The sequence below is a fragment of the Epinephelus fuscoguttatus genome, linkage group LG11 (assembly GCF_011397635.1).
Source record: "Epinephelus fuscoguttatus linkage group LG11, E.fuscoguttatus.final_Chr_v1".
In the NCBI taxonomy this organism is placed as follows: Eukaryota; Metazoa; Chordata; class Actinopteri; order Perciformes; family Serranidae; genus Epinephelus; species Epinephelus fuscoguttatus.
This window is the reverse complement of record NC_064762.1, coordinates 17,827,107-17,839,554: the sequence shown is the minus strand read 5'-3', so window position 1 is coordinate 17,839,554 and position 12,448 is coordinate 17,827,107.

Genomic DNA, 12,448 nt, shown 5'->3' with positions numbered 1-12,448 from the left:
GCGCCCTTCAAGTCTTCAGAAACCTTATGCTCAGTTAGCTCCTTTTACCTTTTCACCACAGGCACACGCATCAGTAAGCACACACACACACACCCCGACACAAACATGCACTCCCAGCTGGCACGGGGTGGATACAGGGTCCTTTGGCTTATTGGCTCAACATGCTGCAGCATTGTCACATTGTTGTCGCTCTCTCCCTCTGGGACCGAGCGTCTCTAGAGGTCTGTCCACAGAGCCTGCCCCGCTGATAAAAGACAGAAGAGCGAGACTTTGAAGGAGAGATGCCCTCGTGCTGTAAGACTCGGCTCAGACGACAGGGAGCAAAAGGCCAAGCCATTACTGTATGTTCACACAACGATAGCACTCAAGGGGAAAAGGTGAGGGCTCCCAGATTGACGTCCTGGCTTTACTGCAGTAATCCAAAACCCCTGTAACTCTGTCTCTAATGCACACACACACACACACACACACACACACACACACACACTCTAGGAACCCCAGACTTGCAGACGCAAAAATGCTGACCTGGTTGCAGCCTCGCTCTTGGAACCCCTCTGCCTCACCTTGCTCTGGCTTCATTCTCTCTTTGCTCTTTTTTTTGGCCAGCCCTCCAGCAACGCCACCTCGCTGTCTTCAGCCAACGCAGCGCAGCTCTGCAGACACCGGGGGGGATGTGAAAATCAAATAATGAGTCTGGAGAAGTTCACAAAAAAAAAAACAAAAAAAAAAACTGCAACACTTCAGTTTTTAGAGGTACCGAGCGAATAAAGCAGTGAGCACAAGGTCATCATCACCATAGAAAAACAGCAGCTGTCATCAGATTTAGGTGACAGGAGACCTAATGTATAGCAGGAGAAATCCTCTGTAACACCGTGTTCTATTGTAACTTATACAGATTAGCTTTCTAATTGTATCTTTCTTATTTCCCTACGGCCGTCACTTATCAACGTCTGCAGGATCCTCCCAGGACCACCAGTTAATACTTTGTACAGATTAGTCTTTTCCTATTTGAAGGTCAAACCGAGTCAATACTGAAGCAGCACTGAGGAACTGCACGCTTGTGGTCCAGCTCTATACGTACTCTTAAAGATGTGACAGTGACAGCAGAGATAGGCAAGTTGCCATTCAGAGCACAGGCCTGGGTTGACAGCTGTCCCTCACTCAGCCCATCACTACACGACTTTTACAGTGAAGGGATCAAGGGACTGTGCATACGTGCGTGTGTCTATATGTTCTGATCAAAGTTTGTTTCTGGATCCCAGCTGTCTTCTGGGATATTTTCGTCCCAGCTTCATCCCCTGACAGTTATACTAACTACTTCTGATAAGAGGTAACGTGTTTTGGTGGCCGCTGTTGTGTGTTTCCAAGTTGCACATGTCTATAGTTATTATAGAGAAGTTGTCGTGGTTGTCAGGATGCAGCTGATGTAACTTCCTGTTGTGCCACAGCCTGTCCAAAGCGTTTATTTCAAAAGATGTTGCTTTAGACTTCTCTAGATGTGGTTCTTTGTTTGATTCAGGGGAGTTTTTATTATATATATATTGAGGGGGACACATCACCCACAATATTCAAATATGCTTAAAAGGTCCCCACCAATACAGAGACACAAAATGACCACAGAGAGACACAAAATGACCAAAAATACACAAAATAACCAAAGGAGACACAAAATGACTACAAAGGAACACAAAATATATTAATATATTGATCTTAAAAAGAGAACATAAAGCTTGCCATCCGTTTCTTCAGCCAATCAGCTTGTAGTGAAGTCTGCTGGTCAAGTCAAAATGATCGCAAACTGTGTGTTCAGGTGCTCCATCCCTGCCAAGCCCTGTTTTCGTCCTAACTAATTGGCACTTCTTACTTATATTATTGTGCTGTATTTATTATGAATACAGTCCATCTGATGAATCTGTTACAAATGCAACTGCAGCCAGTATCTTACTATCACTATTCTCATTCATATTTTAAGAAGCTACAAATCATGTTCAGCCACAAAATAAGACTGAAAAGCTGGAAATCAGAATGAAAGTACAGAGAGTTGTTGTATAGAGATGATACACCGCCTCATCTAGTTGAATTTGTGTGAACAGGCAGGTTTTTAGAATGTTGTAGAACAGCGCATTGCAAGTAGTTGCCTATTTTGACTAGTCTTGTCACAAATCTTTGCTTCTGAACTGGACTTAGGCAAAAGCAGAAGGTAGCGTTGCCCTCGTTCCCTCCTTAAATAGCCCAATGGAATTTTTCCATTGGATTTTGAAATACTGCCAAAAATGAGGTCTGTGAAATAACAAACGTTTTTGACACTTACATGTTTTGTTCAGCATTATAATCTTCACAATAAACACCACTTTTGTGATTTTTGAAATGTAAGGCGTAGGCTATAGATAAACTGCACCGCGGTCACATGACACCACAACAACAACGCTGTAAAGCCATGTTCGTCATGAGGATTTTCTGTTGTCTCATTTAGCCACTTTTTAGCACGTTTTTTAAAGACACATTAAAGCTTCAGAATTCATGAGTTGGGTATTTACCGACGTGGCTTATGTTGTAAAACAATACGTGAAAGTCTCTTAAGCTTGTGTGAACCACAGACCTTATTTCAGGCATCTAACCAAAAAACCCATTGACTTCAAGATGAGTGAACCTAGACTGGTAAGATGCTAACTAATTTCTGGGTTGGCTATTTCATTATTTTCACTTGTAATAAGAATTTGAAGACTAGATATCTACTATATCACTGTCTATTGTGAAAGTTATGAAAATTATAATTGGAAAGTGTAATAATAAACTCCTCTCAGAACGCTAGCTAGCTAGCATACATTCTGTGCATTAGCTAGCAAGCAGCCCATAAATTCTGAGCATATTCCATTTGCTAGCTTTACGTAAAGGTAGGATCCCATAATGTTCCCATTGGTTGTTGATGGGTAACTTATTGTATCACTGTTCCAATAATAGCAAATCACTTCAGTCAGGACATGCATGAAAATATAACATTACCATCAATGCTTCATCCACCAGACAGTCCTGGCAGATTTGTTGACTCTGTGACTGCAGCTTTGGTTTGTTCGTACCGGTATCCACAGATAGGAGTGATTTATTCCACATGTGCATGGTGTTAAAAGCACATCTGTTCAGCACGGCACTAATCATGCATCATTTGATGTCACAGTTTCAAAGCCCTGCCTCAGCTGATATGTTACATGAAGGGTAAGCTAATAGATAGATGGCTGGATAGGAGGATACACACAATTTCCTTAAATAGCATCACAGCGACTGCTTAAATCCCAACCTAATTGCCTTGTGTTGGTAGACGATAGCATTAATTCAGCGGTGCAGACTCAGTTTACACAGCAGAGCCGGGAGGTGTCAGGTTGCCAATAAAACAGGACTCTACGTTTCATCCCTCTTTATTGGATTGTGCAGTAGCCTTTGCCAATCAGGGGGGATAATTGCACGGTTTAATTCACCATCAGAGGCTACAGAACGAGAGGAGTCCTTGGTAAGAAGGCTCACCATTGCACTGCTGCAGTCCTGGAGGGAATTCCCTCAGAATCCTCTTTGCAGTATTCGTTTCTCAGCACCGTCATGCTTAGCCAATGCTTTTCTTTTTTATTTGAACACATCCAATTATGATTCCTTAATGACAGACTTCCACCCTTGAATGATACTTAAATGGCATGCAGGGCACAGGCCAAGGGGCCCAAAGTGTCAGGGGCCCCCCAACCTTCACCTGCAAAATGTCACTCAATTTAACAGGTACCAAGGAGAAGGATGCTTAAAAACACTGCAAGGAAACACAAAAAGACCACAAGGAGACACAATATGAACACAAAGAGATACAAAGTGACCTCAGAGACACACAAAGTGATTTCAAAGACACACAAAATGACCACAAATAGATGCAAAATTACCTTAAAAACACAATGACCTCAAAGACTCACTTAATGACCTCAATGAGACACAAAATGATCTCAAAGAGACACAAACTGATCACAAAGACACACAAAATGACCTCAGAGAGACACAAAATGACCACAAAGACACACAAAATGACACAAAATGACCTAAAAGAGACATAAAATAACTGAAAAGAAACACAGAATGACTTCAAAGCAACACAAAACATGGACAAGAAGACACAATATTACCACAAAGAGACACAAAACCACAAGATGCATAATGACTACAAAGAGATGCAAGACACCAAAGAGACCAAATGGCCAAGTAAGATACAATTTACCTTAAAGAGACACAACATGACTACAAAGGGACACTAAACAACCACAAGGAGACACAAAATTACCATAAAGAGAAAAAACCACCACAAAGTCTGTCTTGCTCCTGTGTTGGGGAGGTAGTGGGGCTGTGTGGACAGTGTGTGGACAGAAAGCACCGGTACGGCGACACAGGCATGGTCACGGTGAAGTGCTGATTTGAGAAAGTGTGGATTGATCAGAGCTGCAACCAACAGGGGATGGCTGTACAAGGGGGTCATCGATAACCTGTCCTGCGCTCTGCATTGATTATGGCTATCTTAGATAATGGGACAGGAGACTTCTCTCTCTCACACCCACATAGCAGCCGGGCACACACATCCCTCTGAGCCTAATTTTCCTTGAATTTATAACCACGTGTGTGTGTAGGGAAGAGTATAGTGGTACTTTGAGGTCCCTCTTCAACCAGATACTTGTAAAATCATGGTCAGCTTTTTGCTGACTGTGTTGGATTCCCTCTCTGCTCCTTCACACTGCTGGGACTGACAGTAGTAGTGGTCTCCATTCACTGAGCCAGTGACACTGAACCGAGGACAAACTCCACCTCCCACGTTCCCTTTTCTTCAATGTCCGGACAGTTGGTTTAAGTAAACTTAATTTTGGCTGCGTGCCGACTGCAGCTTCTTTCTAAGAATCTGTCCTCCCGGAGGTCCTGTGTCACTGCGATGGAAACATTGGCAATGGCCTTTCCTTTAATAGTGGCATCCATCTGCTCAACTGTGCGTGCGTCTGTGTGTATGTGTGTGTTGATGGTCAGCTTATCGCCTCTGGCTGATTATTGGAATTGATACCAGCTGTGCCGCCCTGGGTAGAGATGAGCTGACGTTGTGTCGCGTCCGCTCCCTGAGCTGTTTGCACAAACATGCCTGCAGATACATACACAAGCCGGATAACAAATGCAATTTCAGTCATTTTGGTGTTGTTAGAGATATGTGACCTCAGAGGGGCATAGGTTTCATTTCAACATTTATGTAGGGGGGGGGGGTATATGAAACAGGGACTTTGGGGTCTTTTTTGAGCATTGAACACTTTTCCGCATCAATCTGTGGTGTAAACGTTGGATATTTTGGGGTGGGCATGGTGGTGCAGTGGTTAGCATTGTCACCTCACAGTAAGAGGGTTCCTGTTTGAATCCTGGATGGGGAACCCCTTCTGTGTCAGCGTGGGTTTTCTCTGGGTACTCCAGCTTCCTCCCACAGTCCAAAGACATGCAGGTTAATTGGTGACTCTAAATTGCCCGTAGGTGTGAATGTGCGTGTGGATGGTTGTCTGTTTCTGTGTATTAACACTGCGATAGCCTGGCATGCTGTCCAGGGTGTACCCCACTCCTCGCCCAATGTCAGCTGGGATAGGCAGCCCCAGGAGAGGCAGTAACTGAAAATGAATGAATGAATGTCAGGTTTTGTCTACTGTGCATTTTATGTGTTTATTGAGGGAGACAAATGCACATGCTCTAACTAATGAGGGAAACGTATCCCCGACATTTACACCTCTGTGACCTTATCACCTTGAACGCTCGATCTAACACATCTAAATATTTCTGCGCTGTATCTTTACGGTCCTCTCTGCTTTCCCACATTTGTCAGAAATAAGGTGTGATGCCAGGATCATAAACTCAAGCTTGTATTAGACTCTAGCTTTTTGATTAGGAGCTCTATGGACATGATGAAAGCTTTATGGTATTGTCAATTTCTTCACCCCCATCTCCTCATCTCTTTTATCCTCCCATCAATATTTATAAGCCCCTCTGTAGCCATAAGCGCTGGTAGGTGGGCGGAGGGGAGGGGCTCTGCGTAGGGACGTTTACAGATGTACAGTACCTCTAAGCTTTGTTACCGTCCCCATGCAACGCGTCTACATGTGTGTTTGCGGGGGGGGGTTTGACATTGAAAACATCCTCCTATTTAACCAGGCAGAGACAATCAAGTGATTCCTCAAGGGCATTGACTCGTTAACTAACCCTCTGGGACATCTGTGTGTGTGTGTGCCTGTGTGTGATTGTTAGCTTGATATGTTTCCTCTTCAGCTGTTTTGCGAGTGTGTTTGTTCCTGTGATCTTGCGTGAGCATCTTCTGCTTGTTCCTTTTAATCACACGCCCGCAGCATATGTGTGCGTGAGCTACATGTGTGATGATACTGTGTGTCCTCTCACTTGTTAGCTAGCGCTTTACTGCATACACTCGCCGCAGAAGGACACGGTGGCTGAATGCCGCAGGAAGGTTTGGGGGGGTCACGAGCCCTAAACTCAGGTGTGCTGAGATCCGCTTGATTAACTACAGCTGTCAGTGAGGGCAGAAGGTCCTCGTCCCTCCAGTCCTTCTGCATGACAGGCAGACGCCCCGACTCTCTGCAACCTGCTGTTGTCCCCTCATGTCCCCCCGGGTTTTTCACTTTCTCCAGACAGCACAGGGACTCGCTGCTATAGGGGTCAAACAGGGCTGACTGTGATGCCAAGCTCCGGGGCTTCACAGTGTGGCGCCTCGGATGGATCTGTCGTGAGTGTGTGAGAGTGCGACAAGTTCTATCTCTGTTAGGTCATCTGTGAGATTTTAAGTGGCCGAAAGCCACAAGAGGTAAATAGTGTGTAAGGACACTTATTCTTTGTGAATATGTGCATTGTTGGGAGCGTCGCCTGTTTATGTAACTCCACTTTCATTCTGTCTAGTTTATTTTTAGAACATTTAGATAAAACATTACATAAAAAATTAGAATATCTCCATTCTTATATAATCATATAATCAGACAGCCCTTTTCTGTAAATGAGAATGATGAGATGCATGTAGATGTATGTAGATACATATTCATACACTTCATGCAAACATCTGTGTAATATATGCAAATTTGCATATGTAGGTGGGCGTTGCCACTTAACGCCGCAATCTGCTGTCCAACAATACACTTCACCCTCTGCTGCACAACTGTGTGTCCAAAACTAGAGGGTCTTGTGTAAACAGTCTTGTGCCACTGTTGATGTTTCCTGGTCATGTGAGTAAAGCCAGTGGACACAGTGTTAGTGCAGTAGCTGCTTGATACCATCAGTCAAAGTCATCATGTTGTAGAGGATCCACCCTCACCTCTGACCTACAGGATAAGCACTGGATTAGTGCTCCGCTCATAACAGCTAATAGATCTGTATGTACTCAATTTGCATTTGTCCCAGGGTTGTTGTGTTGAATGATAATGCATAGTTAATGCAGGGGGCTGCAGGGGCACGGTGTTCTACGGTGGTGTAATCAGTCCACGTGCAGTTATAGCTAAAGTTGATCATGCTGTAGGACAGGGGGAGGGAAGCTGTGGTTCTGGAGCCACATGTGGCTCTTTAGCTCTTCTTCAGTAGCTCCCTGAGGCTTCCCCTAGGCCTGAAGAAACTACCTACACCTATGCACCAAATAAAAAAAAAGTTTTTGAGATTTTGTCAACTCCAATTTTTGCCAAACCTCAAGAGCGGTAGCTCCCTAGCTAGGCTAGCTATGGATTCTAGGGCTGCCCCAGACTAATGGTGTGTCTCAAATCACATACTTCTGTTACTACACTTCTATGTAATATACTATGTGCACTATGTACTCATTGGTGTAGTGCGCACATTTCGATAGGGTAGTGTTGTCTTAAACCAAGCACGGCCGTTGTGCACTCACCGGAAATGACAACCGCAAAAAAGCTAGTTAGCAAACTAGCATTAGCTTTTGTGTTATCATTCGTGGTACCAAATCATCACAGACTGCTAAATTAACCCAATAAACACACTTCTTGTGTATACCCGACAACAGTGTAGTGGTGCTTAGTGCAATAAACACATGTATTTGTACGCAGCAACGTTCACGGTTGCACAGTCCTTGGACGTTATTTCCAGTTTGAAAAGTGGTCCCTCCCCTTCCGCTACGTAGCCAAGATGGCGACTATTGAGGGCGAGAAGTGTCCATAGTTCCACACTCAACTTCTTGACTGTTTTGAGTGCAACATCCGGGTACTCATAGTGCCCTGCATTTTTCCATACTTCTCAGTGTGAACACACTTATGCACTCAAAATATTAAGTGTAAGTACAGAAGGACGCGATTTGAGACACAGCGTACGAATTTTCCTAGTCGACCAATAGTCATCATTTAGGGCCATTAATCGACTAGTCGCCCGCATATTTACGATATTAATTTAATTATTAGATTATATATTTTGGGCGGGGCAACACAATGGTTTGAGTTGAAGGTGTGAGAAAGAGCAGTATCAGTAACATTGTTAACACTGTGCTACATTACAGAGAAATACAAAACCGTACTAATGAACCTTCATTAATATAGGCCTATATTTTATCTACAAGTGCACGTCACACACTCAGGGAGCCGCCTGTTAATGACGCTGTCGGCAAAGCAGTAATGATTGTGCTAAGTGGCTAATGGGCATGTAGCTGCTTCCATGTTTCAGATGATACGTCATGTTTGTAGTCGACCAGTGAAGATGAGTTTACATATCACCTTGGGTTCGTCCTTATTCCTTATTCCTTATTAACTAGCCTGTGGAATAACCGAACGTACCAGCCCTGGAAATTAGGTGCTGCATCTTTAATCCCCTTAAAAACATGAGCTCTATCATCCATGGGACAGATGTAAAGCTCTGGGTAGCCCTGCACTAACATGCAACTTTTCCGTATTGATCAGACTGAATATTTACAGAAGAAGGGAAAGATATCTGTCGACTGTGATTGGTTTGTAACGTGACTCCTGTCTGACTGCTGAGTATGGCCACTTCCTGTGTCTGTCCTTTCAAATTAAGGTTTTGATTTATTTTGACATGGTGCAGCTCCTAATAGAGTTTAATGTTGTTTTTTTCTTCGACTAAGCGACCAATGAAATCTTACTGACTAATGACCTTTCAGACATTTGGGCGAGTGTTAGGGGGCAGCCCTACTTTACAATGCTTGCACGTTAACTTTACTCCATTACTCTACTCTCTCATTTCTAACATTAACAAGCACAGCAAAATTCCGAAAAAGCTTATGACATGAAATCAACCTTAAACTGTGTGTTATAAAGACCAAACACTGGTCAAATGAACAAATAGAACCACATCATCTTGACTTTACACGCGATTTACACCTCTGCTTGACCATCCCCCTCTCTGTGTTTCCACTTTGGACCTTTACACACACACACACACACACACACACACACAAAGAAAGAAAACACTAATACAGCGCTGCCTCAGTGGAAAGCCTTATCAAAGAGCACAAACACAGCAGTCAGACTCAAAACACAACACACACACACATACACACAATGCAGGCAGATGAATGGCCCGGCCGCAACACAATGGTGCTAAATTAAATCACTGATGTCAGAGTCGCCAAAAGCCCTCCCCTCCAACATCACTCACTCACACACATACATGCAAGGATTGACTAATAAGGACCTCTTTGTTTGCCCGTGTAATGTATTCTGGATCGGGCGATATCAGTTGGGGTTGGAAGGTGCGTATGGTCAATTTCAGTTCATTATGCAAATCAGCGCCACAACAATTGTTCTCAAGCCACCCTGGTATGATTACTGAATTAATAATTTGCTCCCTGGCCCTCTTCATATCTTTTTGTGCCCTTTCATTCAATAGCATCTTCCTTTCCTTGATGCATCTGTTATATATCAGCAGCGTCTCAACAAAGGGCTGCTTACGTGGAGACACATGCAGAGAAGCTCCAATGTGCAGATATGGTGGACACAGAAATGCCCTTTTTTGGACTTTCTCCAGGCTGGGACGGAGTTGGCATCAGGTGTTGTTAGCAAGAGCGCAAACACAGCTATTACTTCCGCTGCTGCACCCCTGTCCCCGCTGCCGGCGGCAACCTGTCGAAGACGAGCGTGTTAGCAAACAGCCCAAACAGGTGGCAACGTCAGTGTCACTCAAGCATGAGCAGCCTCAGCTGAGCTTGTCAGGCCTCGTACTTTCATCTGTGACCTTACAAACATACACAGCTGCACCGAGGGTCTGAACTCAACTCGCTCGAGCTCGGAGGGGAAACATATCCAGGGGTGAAGTCGGGCTGAGTGGGAGAAGCTAATCCAGGTAGCTCACAGCCTGAGGGTTCGGGAGTTAATCTGTTTGCACAATTAAAGGAAGCAAATTAATCAGTGTGCTCCAGTCCTTTCTTTTCCTTTGGAAGGTCACGTCAAGTGGAGACACACATAAAGGTTTTTTTTTTTTTTTAATTTTACCCTGTGAGCTCATGACCTGAGCCCAGTGTTTTCAGGCCACTATCCCGGTGGGGAATGCAGCATTATCTCTGTAAAAATCAACCAATAATCGTGTCACTATCCCTGCTGAACAAAACAGGGACAGTCCCTTCAAAACACCCACAATTGTTGTCCAGAAAGTGCTGGAAACACAGCAATGACTCGCTAAATCCAAACCCATTCTGTTGTTTCTTGGTCTTGAACAGTGGTCTGCAGCTCCAGATGACAAAGTCAGCTCATATACTACACCACTTTAGAAACACTGATATGATATGAAACATGCAGTCTACACCTGCCTGTGCTTTGTAAAGCTGCGATGGTCTGGAGCTCAAATCAAATTGGGGAAGAGGTGGTGCACACATGGACACATTATGAGACAGTGGGTCCCTGGGTTCAGACATGGAGAAGGTCCCACCATCTCTCCTACACAGGAGCTAGACACACAGGCTTTGTCGCTGTTAACCTTCTTTTTGTTGCTGTGTGCATCTGTTTGTAGTAGTTATGCATCTCTGTGTCCCTGTGTAGTTTTTTTTTTTGTCTGCCATCGTTTTGCAGCCTTTTGTAGCCATTTTGCATCTCTTTGTGGTAATTTTCAGTCTCTTTGTAGTCATTTTGTGTTTCCTTGTTGTCATTTTGAGTCTCTGTAGTCATTTTGTGTCTCCTCTTGGTCATTTTGTGTCTCCTCCCGGTCATTTTGTGTTTCCTTGTTGTCATTTTGTGTCTCTTTATAGTCATTTTATGTGTCCTTGTGGCCTTTTTTGTCTCTATTTAGTCATTTTGTGTGTCCTTGTGGTCATGTTGTGTCTCTTTATAGTCATTTTGAGTCTCTTTGTAGTCATTGCATGTGTCCTTGTGGTCATTTTGTGTCTCTTTGTAGTCATTTTGTGTTTCCTTGTTGTCATTTTGAGTCTCTTTATAGTCATTTTGTGTCTCCTCATGGTCATTTTTGTCTCTAGTCATTTTGTGTCTCCTCGTGGTCATTTTTGTCTCTAGTCATTTTGTGTGTCCTTGTGGTCATTTTGAGTCTCTTTGTAGTCATTGCATGTGTCCTTGTGGTCATTTTGTGTCTCCTCGTGGTCATTTTGTGTGTCCTTGTGGCCTTTTTTGTCTCTAGTCATTTTGTGTGTCCTTGTGGTCATTTTGAGTCTCTTTGTAGTTATTGCATGTGTCCTTGTGGTCATTTTGTGTCTCTTTGTGGTCATTTTGAGTCTCTTTGTAGTCATTGTATGTGTCCTTGTGGTCATTTTGTGTCTCTTTGTGGTCATTGTATGTGTCCTTGTGGTCATGTTGAGTCTCTTTGTAGTCATTTTGAATTTCTTTGTAGCTGCTTTACATCTTTTTGTCATCCTTTTGTGTTTCTGCTTGTGCTTGTTTTGCCGCTTTCCGTAGTAGTTGTGAGTCTCTGTGTGTCTTTGCAGCCGTTTTGCATCTTCTTGATGCCGTTTTGTGTGTTTTTGTGCTTGTTTTCATTTGTGGCGCTTTTAGTCATCACCTGTGGCAATTCTGTACCACCAGATCTGCATATCATTGGAGCGTGGGAGGAAACTGGAACCACCAGAGGACACCTACACAGGTATGAGGAGAACATGCAAACTCCACACGGTTCTGGATTTGTATCTAGGACTTTCTTGCTCTGGGGCAGCAGTGTTGTCTGTCTACACCACCATGCTGTCCTCCAATATATCCACCTGATGGCAAAGTGCTTGTAGAGAAGAGACAAGATCACACAAGATAGTTTTGAATTTAAAGGATTTATGTCGTAATTCTAGTTGCAAAGCAGAAGAAAATAATAGCAGAATTATTGCACATAACACAGTTGCAGCATAGCTTCCTGTACCTACTGTTAACCAAGCTGAGCATGTCTGCAGAACCACTTGTTTAGAATGTTGGATGAACAACACAGACACATTGTCCTGAGCTCATTGAGGGGCAGCAGGCCATAACTGCCAACA